We start from the raw sequence: 11,379 nt of genomic DNA, 5'->3' as shown, positions 1-11,379 counted from the left end.
AGCTATCTTAGCCTGTTCTGCCATTGAGATTCTCCAAACAGCCCTCTTTACTAATTATTGGCATTTATATGGCAAGGACACATCTGTGACACTGCTACTTTCCAGCATTCCACTAGACAGAGGCATTCAACCTCTCTATTCTCAGCCTTACATTCTTAAGTATAGTAAGATTCTATCATAATCCCCTTTTCAATATTTTCTAAGACCTCTGTTTCTCTCTTTCATCCCCTCCAACCCTCCCTGCCTGCATAGTTTAGCAATCATAGTTCATATGCTACTAGGGTGGGCAGCTGCTTCTGTCCAATCAGTTCTTCTCCCATTTTTTTCCGATTTACAGCTAATGAGTGAGAATCTCCTTTTGGACAATGCCTACCCAGATAAAATGGGGTTGCATCGCAGCCCCAAAGTATACAAATGAGGGTGGAGGAAGAATGGGAAATATATTAATTATTTGTACATCATCCTATCACATTCATCTCTCCAAATAAATTGCAGCATGTTCAGTAAATTAGCTTATGATTCGTATTTACACTGCCACACTTCACACAGTTAAATGTATAGTAGATACCAAATAGGTCACTTTAATTTCTTGACTGAGCCAATAAGTCCACCCAGACAGAGTTCGTACCCTTTACACGTTCAGCTTTTTCTCCCCTCCAGAGCAAGGTTTTACCTCCAATCCTTTCGAAGTCAATAGGCATAAATCTTTCTCTAAACACTATTACTGGTAACTACTGGATAATTTACTGCTTGGAGACAAATGGAAAAGAGGATATGAGAGAGGGAGAGGGAGAGTTCTTGCATAGTTCACATCCATGAAAGCATATTCTTAGCTCCATTCTGGCTGGAAATAGAGAATCAGGCTCAGCAGTTCTTGATCTATAATTTTTTTGGTGCTTTGATTAATTCAGTGGCACAATAACCATAGTTTACAATGTTGTTCAATCAAATAGATTTTATAGCCTGCTGATAAGTTCTAAAATGTCCTTATAAATTATTCTTTTATTGTTATTATTATAAGACAGTGTGATATCTCGACATTGATACAACATATGTGGGGATCAGTGCACGACCTTGAAGTGTTGAGCCAGAAGGAAACATACATCCAATATCATTCATTAAGTGCATGAATAAATAAGAATTCTCCACTCACTTTCCAAGTTATCAATGTAATTAGCAGATGTCAAGATCTCAGATTTATGCAAAGGGCAGCATTTTTTTAAAAAATCCAAATTATTAATTATTTACCTCTTCCAGACCTTTAATTGAAAATTTAAGGCAAAATAATAAAAATATTGTTGGAAAAAGAATAAAATAAATAAATAACTTATTTTATATACATGTGTATGTCAAAGATTACAAAGTAAGGGAAAATCTGCTATGCAATTCTAGAGAGACAAGAAGTAGAACAGCATTAGTAAATATGGAAGACACCTAGAAGTTTCCAATAAAAACTGAGACTCAACATTTATGATTTTGGAGACCTGATTTCAAGGTCTGATTAGCTCTTTTGGATTATGAGCTTCACTTAGTAAACTAATAATTCCCAAAAATGAATAATTGAGGTACATGAGCATCTAATGACCAGGTATTCATTGCAATTGATGCTGTTTAAGAAAAAGTTCCTTCTTTTTTAAAAATATTTTTAATCCAAAAAGAAAGACATGAAAAATAAATAATCCTTAGTGTGAGTTTTGTCCTCCCTCTCCTGTTTATTTTCTTTCTGAATCTAGATATTAAATTTCAACAAACCAGATAGTTTCATCATTATCCTAGATTTTTAATGTCAAATAATACTGGATTTCATAGAATGAGGGACTATAAACAGACACAATAAAGCACAAGGACTTCTCAGAGAAACACTTGGAAATAACAAAATATAAATCATGACATAGTTATTTTGTCTTTAAATAGTGAATAATTTTCTAAATCTAGATTTTTAGTTCCAATATTCTGATTCAAAAATTATTATGTTAGCAATTTGGTTGAAAAAATGTACTGAGCCAACTCCTCCCTGGTGCCATAGTCACTCCCCAGTAGTAAATGTTAACAGTTCCAGAAAGCAGAGTTCCAGTAGCTTGAGAGAGTTAACGCTCCTCTTGAAGGATTAACTTAAATCCAAAGAAAATACAAACCCATAAATGTAGAGATTTTCATTAAATGGAAATTAAGAGGAGTACTTTGGAGGACTGGTACAGAGAAAACTAGGTTAAGAAATATCCTTTCAAATGGAAAGAATAATAACCATGCAAAAACTACTAAAGGTTATTTAAACACAAATATTTTATGACATCTCTTTGGCCATAGTTTTTGGAATGTTTAAGAATACTGGGGATTGTAAAAACACAATATGCAAACTTTTTAATACGCATATGTATTTTTCCCTCAGAGTCTAAACACAAGTGAAATTTCCGCTCTAGATCCCAGGTATCTAAGCCCATAAAAAATGCCTTCAAGCTGACTCTCCCTCTTGGCTCAGAAACTCATGTATGGTTTGCATGTTAATGAAGTTAATTACTCAACCTATGGTCAGGATGCCAACACACTTCATGACCTCAGGGACCTTGTTCTATCTGTTACAAACTCTTTCTCCATTATCTTTGACATCTTTATTTACCCAGCCAGGTTGGCACCCTAAATTTTTCCTTCTCTGCAGGGCAACCAGAGCTCTACAAGAGTGGTGGCTATGTTCCCAATGCATAGGCAGTTTCTCCAGGATCTACTTCCTACAGTTTGCTTCAATGACTTTCACGACAGCTTTATTTACTCTGTTTTTATCTTACTGCCTTAAATCAGGAGTCTCCCTTTAGATTCATTAAAGTTGAAAAGTTGGCCTGCCTTTGATTTTATCTCTCCTCTCAGAGGACTCTTTCCCTTTGTTCTGCAGCCCAGAGGCCAGCCCTGTCCATCCCTTACCCAGCTGACTGCTTCCTGGTTCTTGTACCCACTTCATGGCCTGGCCTTAGCTGGCCTCTATTTATCCACATATGGAGTTAGCCAAAACTGAATCTTCTCTTACAGCTTTTACACACATTCAGGTCTGCCCTATTTAAAAACATTTTCATTACTTACCCTAAATTCTCCTATAGACTTAATCCTTCTCTCTCCTTCCTTCTTTTGGTCAAGCTCCTTCAGCTTCTACTTCTTTACCTCACAACCCTCAGAATACTGGCTTCTGTTCTGAGCAGCATATTGAACTTGCTTCTACTAAGAATGTCATTGACCTAATTACTAGCTCCAATGGATACTCTTCTGAATTTATTTTAGTTCAACTTTTGTGGCCTAAGCCTCTGTAGACCATTCCTTTTTTTCCTGGAATTCTTTCCTATGATGTGTATGGTACTTCTTTCTTCTGGCTTCCTTTTAGGAAACGGTGGAATTGAGTACTAAAGAAATTGATCTCAAACACGCATAAAAGCATGGAATATGAATCTGCATGTGACTTATAATATCTAACTTCTTAGGAGTACCACATATTGGTACAAAGTGACACAAAACTACATACACATGCTGCCTTTTGGTCTTTAATATCTACTTGTTCAATGAGGGAGCCAAGAATTATCTCAAGTTGGTTGTAATTTTTGAAGACAAAGAAGATGGTCTGGGGCCTAAGTTAGATTGATAGCCCTTACCAGACAAGTCATATCAGAGCTAATACTTCTCCACCTGGGAGGGATTCTACTGCCGTTGAGGCATATATGGTTCCCTAAACCTTCCTGATGGAAAAAATGGGGGAAAATGGAGGATGTGGTAAAAAGTAGGACAGAGTCAATACTTTGCTTCCACTGAAATTTTCAGAGTGGTTGATGAGACTATGGGCTAAAAGCTAGTTGGAGGGTAAGGAGGTGGTTCTAACACACAGTGGCTCCCCTAGAACAATATGGTGGAAGAATAAGTGTGGACCTGCTTTACCCTGCCACTGAAGTTTCTTATAGTTCAACAAATAGTCATCAAGTGTCCATTATGTCCCAGGCCTTATTTGGGGCAATGGAGATATGAGGATGAAGAGCTATGGTTTTTATCCTCAAGGAGCAACAATCTAGCTGACACTTTCATCAGGTGGGCATAAAAAATACAGTAAAACATTGGGAATCCTTAATTTATCTGGTGGATTCTCTCCCTTTTCCTCTGCTGTATTCACAAACCCATGTAAATGGAATTTCAAATTTCAATTCCCAGTCCCCTTACAGTCTATTTATACTCACACTTCCTAGCTCCCATGATGACACCTTGGATAAAGAATTTATTACTATCTTACATTTGTCAAAGGAATTTCATTTCCAGATATCAATGTATCTCCTGCATTAGTGTTTAGGATATGATGCTTCTGTTGGATAAAACATTGGCAGGGTCTTTTGGCTCATCCCATGTTATCCACATTTCTGTTCTTTCCTAAGTATTCCTACTGCTTGGGGATTTTAGTCATTAAGAAGACAACCAAATTGAATCAAAACAATTATGCAATAATGTGCATGCCAAGGTTTCCTGGCACCTCTTACCAGAAATTCTACAGTGTGAGAGTGCATTGCCCAAATATTTTATTTACATTCAACTTGTCCCAAGGTATTGCTAAGAATAGGAATGAATATATAGCCTGTTTGTTCAGAGTATTAAGCCACATAGCCAAATTTGGACTGGTTAATGTTGTATCTCCCTCATGAATAGAGAATATGGAATTGAAAACGACTAGCATGGAGGACAGAATGACTCAGAAATCTAAGAATAGCCAAATCATGTGAAAAGACCCAAAAGCTACTTCAGAATGAACTGCATCCGCCTGCCTCACAAACCCAGCAAATTACAATATTTAAATCTATGCAAAACAGCATTTTACCAGCATTTTATCTGTATATTTAATTTTGCTTTGGGTTGGTATGTGTTTGTCTCCTTACTGTGAGTTAGTTTATTAGCAAAGGTGTATGCTAGCTCAAAAAAATAATCTAGTTTATTTTGTTTTGTTTCTTTTAGATTATAAATTAATAACTTGGGCTGCTTGGAATCATTTTAAGAATAGATTTGAAAGTAGATTTTGGATAAACCACAGACTCCTTGGAGGTCTAGGAGACACTTACCACCAAAGCACTGAGAAAGGCTGATAATATGAAAGACTCAGACACTATGGGAGATCCCATGTTGCCTTAAGTAAGCTCATCATCTAGGATTCTGGCAATAATCTGACCCCCTAAATAAAGTGTTTCCTCTGTTTTAGTTATTATAAGCCACTTTATTGGGCTCTAATTAGGAACAGAACTGAGAGTAATCTGATAGGACATGTTCTTTGCTATTCTCATCACCATGCACATCACTGATAGTGAAGGAAGGAAGGACTGGAACTGAATATCATCCTTCATTAGCCACTTTGGTCAGCCACACTCTCTGCCACCACACTGTGCCCTCTAAAATTCCCATACTTTGATTAATAAACAAATCTTTACCTTGCTTTAATTAAAATCTGCATCTCATCACAGGCTCAGCTCCCCCTGCAGCCCTTTCAGGTGAAGGTTGTTCTTTTCTCCTAAGTGGTGTAGGTAGTTACCATCCACCGTTGCCATTTCCACATGATCACTTCATGGGGATAACCCATGCTTCTTCCGGTTTCCCGTCACTTGGAGAAAACACCCAATGCCCCCCGTTCCCGCTGCGATGACCTGGGAGTCATCCCTGTATTTTGTTTAATGCTCTGCTGTTGCAGTGTTGAAATTTTAAATAATTTTTTATCAGGGGCCTCACATTTTCATTCTGCACTGGGCCCCACAAATTATGTAACCTTGTCCTGGTCCTAAATGTAGTCTTGCGTGTTCTAATTTGCTCTACACTAACAACTCACGTTATTCTTATCACATGAATCATGCCACCCCCTTGGTTGAAACACATTTATGGCTTTTCATTGCATTGAGAATCAAGCCCTCACATCAAGGTCTGCAAAGACCTGCCTTCTTGGGCTGCAGGTGTCGCTTCCCCACTTCAACACCCTCACTCACTGAGGCTGCAGGCATACTGGCACCTTTCAGATTGTTGTCCACAGCAGTTCCTTCCCTTTGCACATGCCTCAGACCCTTTGCACATGCTATTTCCTTTCTCTGCAACACTCTTTCCCACACTACATCATTCTCATCTCTCAAGATTTAGCTTCAATAGCGCTTAATGTATCAGGATGTGCTAATTGCCATAACAACCCCCAAATCTCAGTGGCTTGTTAAAAAAAAAAAAACGTTTATCCCTCAGTCATGACACAGTCTAATCAGCTCATGTCAGGTTCCTACAGCCAGCTTTCCTAATGAGGATTCAGGGTCCCTCCTCAGTAGGTGGCTTTATCACTTTCTAAGGCCTCAGAGTCCTTCACTGGACTGTCTGTGCCCAGCAAGAAGACAAAGGAAGAATGTGTGGAGCATCACAGCAGAGGTTTAGCACCAGGCCTCAAAGAGGAGTCTGCCAATTTTGCCCAGATTCCACTGGCTCCATCAATTTGTGAAAGAGCCTGGGAAATGCTGTTTAGCTCTGTGCCCAGAAGGCAAAGTAAATGGTTTTGAGTACATGTTACCATCTTGGCCACTGTCGCCTTACTCAGAGAGTTTCTCTCTGACCCTTAATCGCAAATAGCTCACTTCTATTTTACTCTACTCTTGTAATCAATTTCTCTCTCACCTCAATTTGTGGTTATTTTTTGCATTTTACTTGTTTAGACTTTCTCATCTACTAGAATGTAAATACCTTGTGGGCAGAGATCTTACCAGTCTTTTCACCGTTATAGCCACAGGACTTAGAGCAGTACTAAGCATAGGGTAGATTTTTTTTTAATTTTTTATTTCTTTTTGAAAGAGAGACAGAGTAGGAGCAGGGGAGAGGCAGTGAGAGAGGGAGACACAGAATCTGAAGCTGGCTCCAGGCTCTGAGCTGTCAGCACAGAGCCCGACATGTGGCTCAAACCTCTGAACTGTAAGATCATGACCTGAGCCAAAGTCTGATGCTTATCTGACTGAGCCACCCAGGTGCCCCAGTACTTAATTAAAAAAAAAAAAAAATTCTGTTGAATAATTGAGTGAGTGCAGGAAAAATGTCTGTCTTGTTCTTCCTTGCTAGTAATATTGATAACTATTCCTTTCTATCATGCGGGAGTGATAGAATGGCAAGATTCCCTTCTCCCACGATGAAATTAATGGTGCTTTTAAAGGCAGTATATAATGTTTAGAAGTAAATGTTCTGGAGTGCCTAGGTGGCTCAATCACTTAAGCGTCCAACTCTTGATTTCGACTGAGGTCATGATCTCATGGTCATGAGATCCAGCCCCATGTAGGGCTCCACACTGACAGCACAGAGCCTGTTTGGGATTCTGTCTATCCCTCTCTCTCTGCAGCTCCCCCTGCTCTTCCATGCTCTCTGCTCGCTCTCTCTCCCTCTCTCTCTCTCTCTCTCAAAATAAATAAATAAAAACATTAAAAAAGAAAAAAAGAAGTAAATGTTCTGTAATCAGATTCCATAGGTTCAAACCCTAAGGTCATTGCTTATTATTAGCTATGTAATCTTGAGTAACCTACTCAACCTCTCTAAACTCTAATTTCCTCTTCTGTTCAAAAGTGTAATAGTAGTATCCATATCCCAGCATTCTTGTGAGGAAAATGAGATCATCTCTGTAACATGCTCAGAACCATGCTCTGGTTAATGGCTCAATAAATTTAAGTATGATTATTATTAGTCACCACTATATACCCAGTGCCTGGTCCAGTACATTGTAAAAGCAAGCACTCAATATATATTGGTTGAATGAAAGAACAAACGATTAAGGGAAAAACTTTCTCTCACAGCTATTGACTCCAATAAAAACAAGAGCTATCTTTACTGGACCTTGAGTCCATGAAAGATCTTAGTTTGCTAATGCTCAGCACTCAGAACTTGCTTTCATGCATAACAATAATGGACAAGCCCTAGGGAACACCCAGTCTTTTGAAACCATCTAGCAATGTGTGTAAACTTGAACAAGAGCAACAGATCTCATTCTCTCCCCATCGCAATGTTTTAATTTTAATTTGTTCCAGTTGTATTGAGATATAATTAACATACATCACTGTGTACGTTTAAGGTGTATAGCCTGATGGTTTGATTCATACACATTGTGAAATGATTACTACAATAATTTAGTTAGCATTTATAAAAAGAGAAAGCATTTATTTAAAAATAATATAAATTAAAAGGGGGGCACCTGGCTGGCTCAGTTGGTGGAGCATGCGACTCTTGATCTCAGTATCTTGGGTTCAAGCCCCACAATTGGTATAGAGTTTACTTAAAAATGTAATAAATTAAAAAATAAGAAAAGAGAGAAAGCAAAAAAAAAAGGCAAAAAATTTTCCTTGTGATAACTCAGAATTTACTCTTTATAACCTTCATATACATATATCATATAGATGTTAACCATAGTCATCATGCTATACATTCCATCCGTAGTACTTACTTACCTGATAACTAGAAGTTTACATCTTTTGACCACCTTCCTCCGATTCTCCTTCCCCTTACTCCCTGCCTCTGAGAAACACAAATCTGATCTTTTTTCTATGACTTTGGCTTTTTGTTTTTGTTTGTTTATTTTTAGATTTCACAGGTAAATGAAATGATACGATATTTGCCTTTCTCTTTCTGACCTATTTCATTTAGCGTAATGTCCTCAATGTCTATCCATGTTGCTGCAAATGGCAGATGTTTTTGTCATTTTTTATGGCTGAATAATATTTAATTTTGTGTGTGTGGGGTGGGTGGGTGTATACACATACCACAGCTTTTTTATCCATTCATCCATTAGTGGACACTTAGGTTGTTTCCATGTCTTAGTTATTGTAAATAATGCTGCTATAAACACAGAGGTACAGATATCTTTTCAAGTTAGTGTTTCATTCCTCTGGACATATATACCCAGAAGCGGAATAACCAGATCATATGATCATCCTATATTTAATTTTTTGAGGGTCTTGCATTCTGTTTTTCATAGTGGCTGTGCCAGTTTACAATCCCATCAACAGTGCAAAGGTTTTCCTTTTCTCCACATCTTTGCCAGAGTTTATTTCTTTTCTTTTTCATAATGACCAATCTAACAGACATGAGGTGATATCTCATTGTGGTTTTGATTTGCATTTCCCTAATGACCAGTGATGTTGAACCTCTGTCCTGGGACCTGTTAGCCTTTCATATATTTTCTTTGGAGAAATGTCTATCCAGACCTTTTGCCCATTTTTGAATTGGTTATTTGATTTTTTCCATTGAGCTGTATGAGTTCTTTATATATTTTGGATATTAACCCCTTCTCAGATGTACAGTTTACAAATATTTGTCCCATTCCTTAGGCTGTCTTTGTACTTTGTTGATGATTTCTTTTGCAGGGCAGGTGCTTTTTAATTTCATGTAGTCCTACTTGTTTATTTTTCATTTTGTTGCTTGTGCTTTAGGTATCACATCCAAAAAAATCATTGCCAAGACCTATGTCACGGAGCTTTTTCTCCTGTTTTCTTCTAGGAGTTTCACACAGTGTCAGGTCTTACGTTAAAGTCTTTAGTCTACAATTTGAAATATATCTCTCCATTTACATCATCTAACTTTTAATCTTTAAATCAGGCTTCTTTCACACACAGGAGGTGCACTTTCTTCCTAAAAGGTGAAATTTTCTAATTAGGTGAAATTTCTTCCTAAAGAATGAATAATGATGAAGGAAACAAATGATCAATTAATATTAGAGCGAACTTGAACTTTAGCATTGTCACATAATTTTAAGATAATTTGAAAAATTTAATCAAAGTGTTCATAAAAAAAAACCACAAAAGGTATAGAGGAATACAAAGTAAAAAGAATATATTCCTCCATCATTGAATGTCAGTCCTGTCTCCAGAAGCAAACATTGCTAATAACTTCTTGTGTTTGTTTCCAGAAATTATCTATGCATGAATAAGCTTAGGTTTGCTTATTCTTGTTACCAAGAAAAAGAAAAAAATACACTCCTATATACACTCCCCCTTTTTTTTTTTTTTCTAAAAATAAGCACCTTTATTACATGAATGAAGATGGGAGGACAGAGGATTCGTTTGCCTTTCTAGGCCTTGATTTTCCTCAGATAGACAGAACTCCAGTTCCCTGTCCTCTAGCACAAGGCCATCTGCCCTGCCACACTGGCCTGCTTTTCTTGTGATACACACAAGAAACTTGCCCTGCTGGAACTCCTCCTCCAGAAGCTGATTTGGGCATTCTTTGACCTTTCCTCATATTTCTTCTTCATTTTCTTTGATCTTTTTTTTTTTTAATCTCTTCCTCCTCAGGAGTCAGCTGGGCCTCCTCCCGATCCAGGGACAGTACATAGTGGGATTCATCCATGGTTGGGAGGTGTGCTGTCATCATCATATAGTTCTTCACAGAATCTTGGTGAAGCAGTTCATTGATAGATGCATTTGCAGACAACATCGATGATCCTTGCTTTGTACATAGAACACTTGGAGGTCCAGGAGAGATTCCCCAGATCCAGCCTCCAGGCACGGTAATTACTGTTGCCTCCCCAAAGTCAGACTGTGTGTATACAGCAGAGGCCAATCTTAGTGCAACAGAGTGTGTCCCAGCTCAAACTTCTGCTCCTTGTGGAAAGGCTTTCTTTTGCCTCTGGTCTTGCCCAGTTGTCCCAAGGGATGCCCATCACTCACAGCCCGCTGGAAAGAAAGCTAACAGATGCTTTTTTTTTTTTATTAACAATCTATCTTTGTCATTTTCCCTCAACAATGCATTTCCCATGCCTTTTATTGACGGCATGATATTCCATTGCATCAATATACTGTTACTTACTTTTTTTAAAAAAAAATTTTTGGTGGTATGATTTTTACCAAGTTTTATTAAGATAGAATTCACAGCTCATATAATTCATTCATTTAAAGTAGAAAACTTGGTGGTTTTTTAGTATGTTTATAGAGTTGGGCATCCATCATCACAATTTTAGAACATTTTTCCTACCCCCAAAAGAAACCTCATACTCTTAGCCATCATCTCTCAGTTCCTCTTTCCTACATCAGCTTTTGTCAATCACTAATCTACTTTCTGTCTCTAAAGACTTGCCTGTTCTGGATATCTCCTATAAATGGAATCATACAATATGCAACCTTTCACTTAGCTTTATGTTTTCAAGTTTCAGCCATGTTGTAGCATGTGTCAAATATACTAGTATTTATTAATCAGGCTTGTATTGGTAGATATTTAAATTGCTTCTCTTTGTTTGTTCTTGCATATGGCCCTGCAATCGAAATCTTGGTACATTTATCTTCGCAAACTTATAGGAGTATTTATGAAACTCTTAGAACGGAATTCCCTGGGTCAAATAATATGTGTCTTTAATTTTGAGTGATTTTTCTAAGCTAGTCTCTA

At 37.6% G+C, this 11,379-nt stretch overlaps 1 pseudogene; it reads right to left on the bottom strand.

The window, feature by feature from the left end:
• Positions 1-10,069: 10,069 nt before the first annotated feature.
• On the bottom strand, positions 10,070-10,660 carry LOC125170925 (40S ribosomal protein S8-like; annotated as a pseudogene).
• Between the last annotated feature and the right edge of the window lie 719 nt (positions 10,661-11,379).

This window comes from Prionailurus viverrinus, chromosome B4 (genome assembly GCF_022837055.1).
Source record: "Prionailurus viverrinus isolate Anna chromosome B4, UM_Priviv_1.0, whole genome shotgun sequence".
In the NCBI taxonomy this organism is placed as follows: Eukaryota; Metazoa; Chordata; class Mammalia; order Carnivora; family Felidae; genus Prionailurus; species Prionailurus viverrinus.
This window is presented reverse-complemented; position numbering and strand designations above follow the sequence as displayed.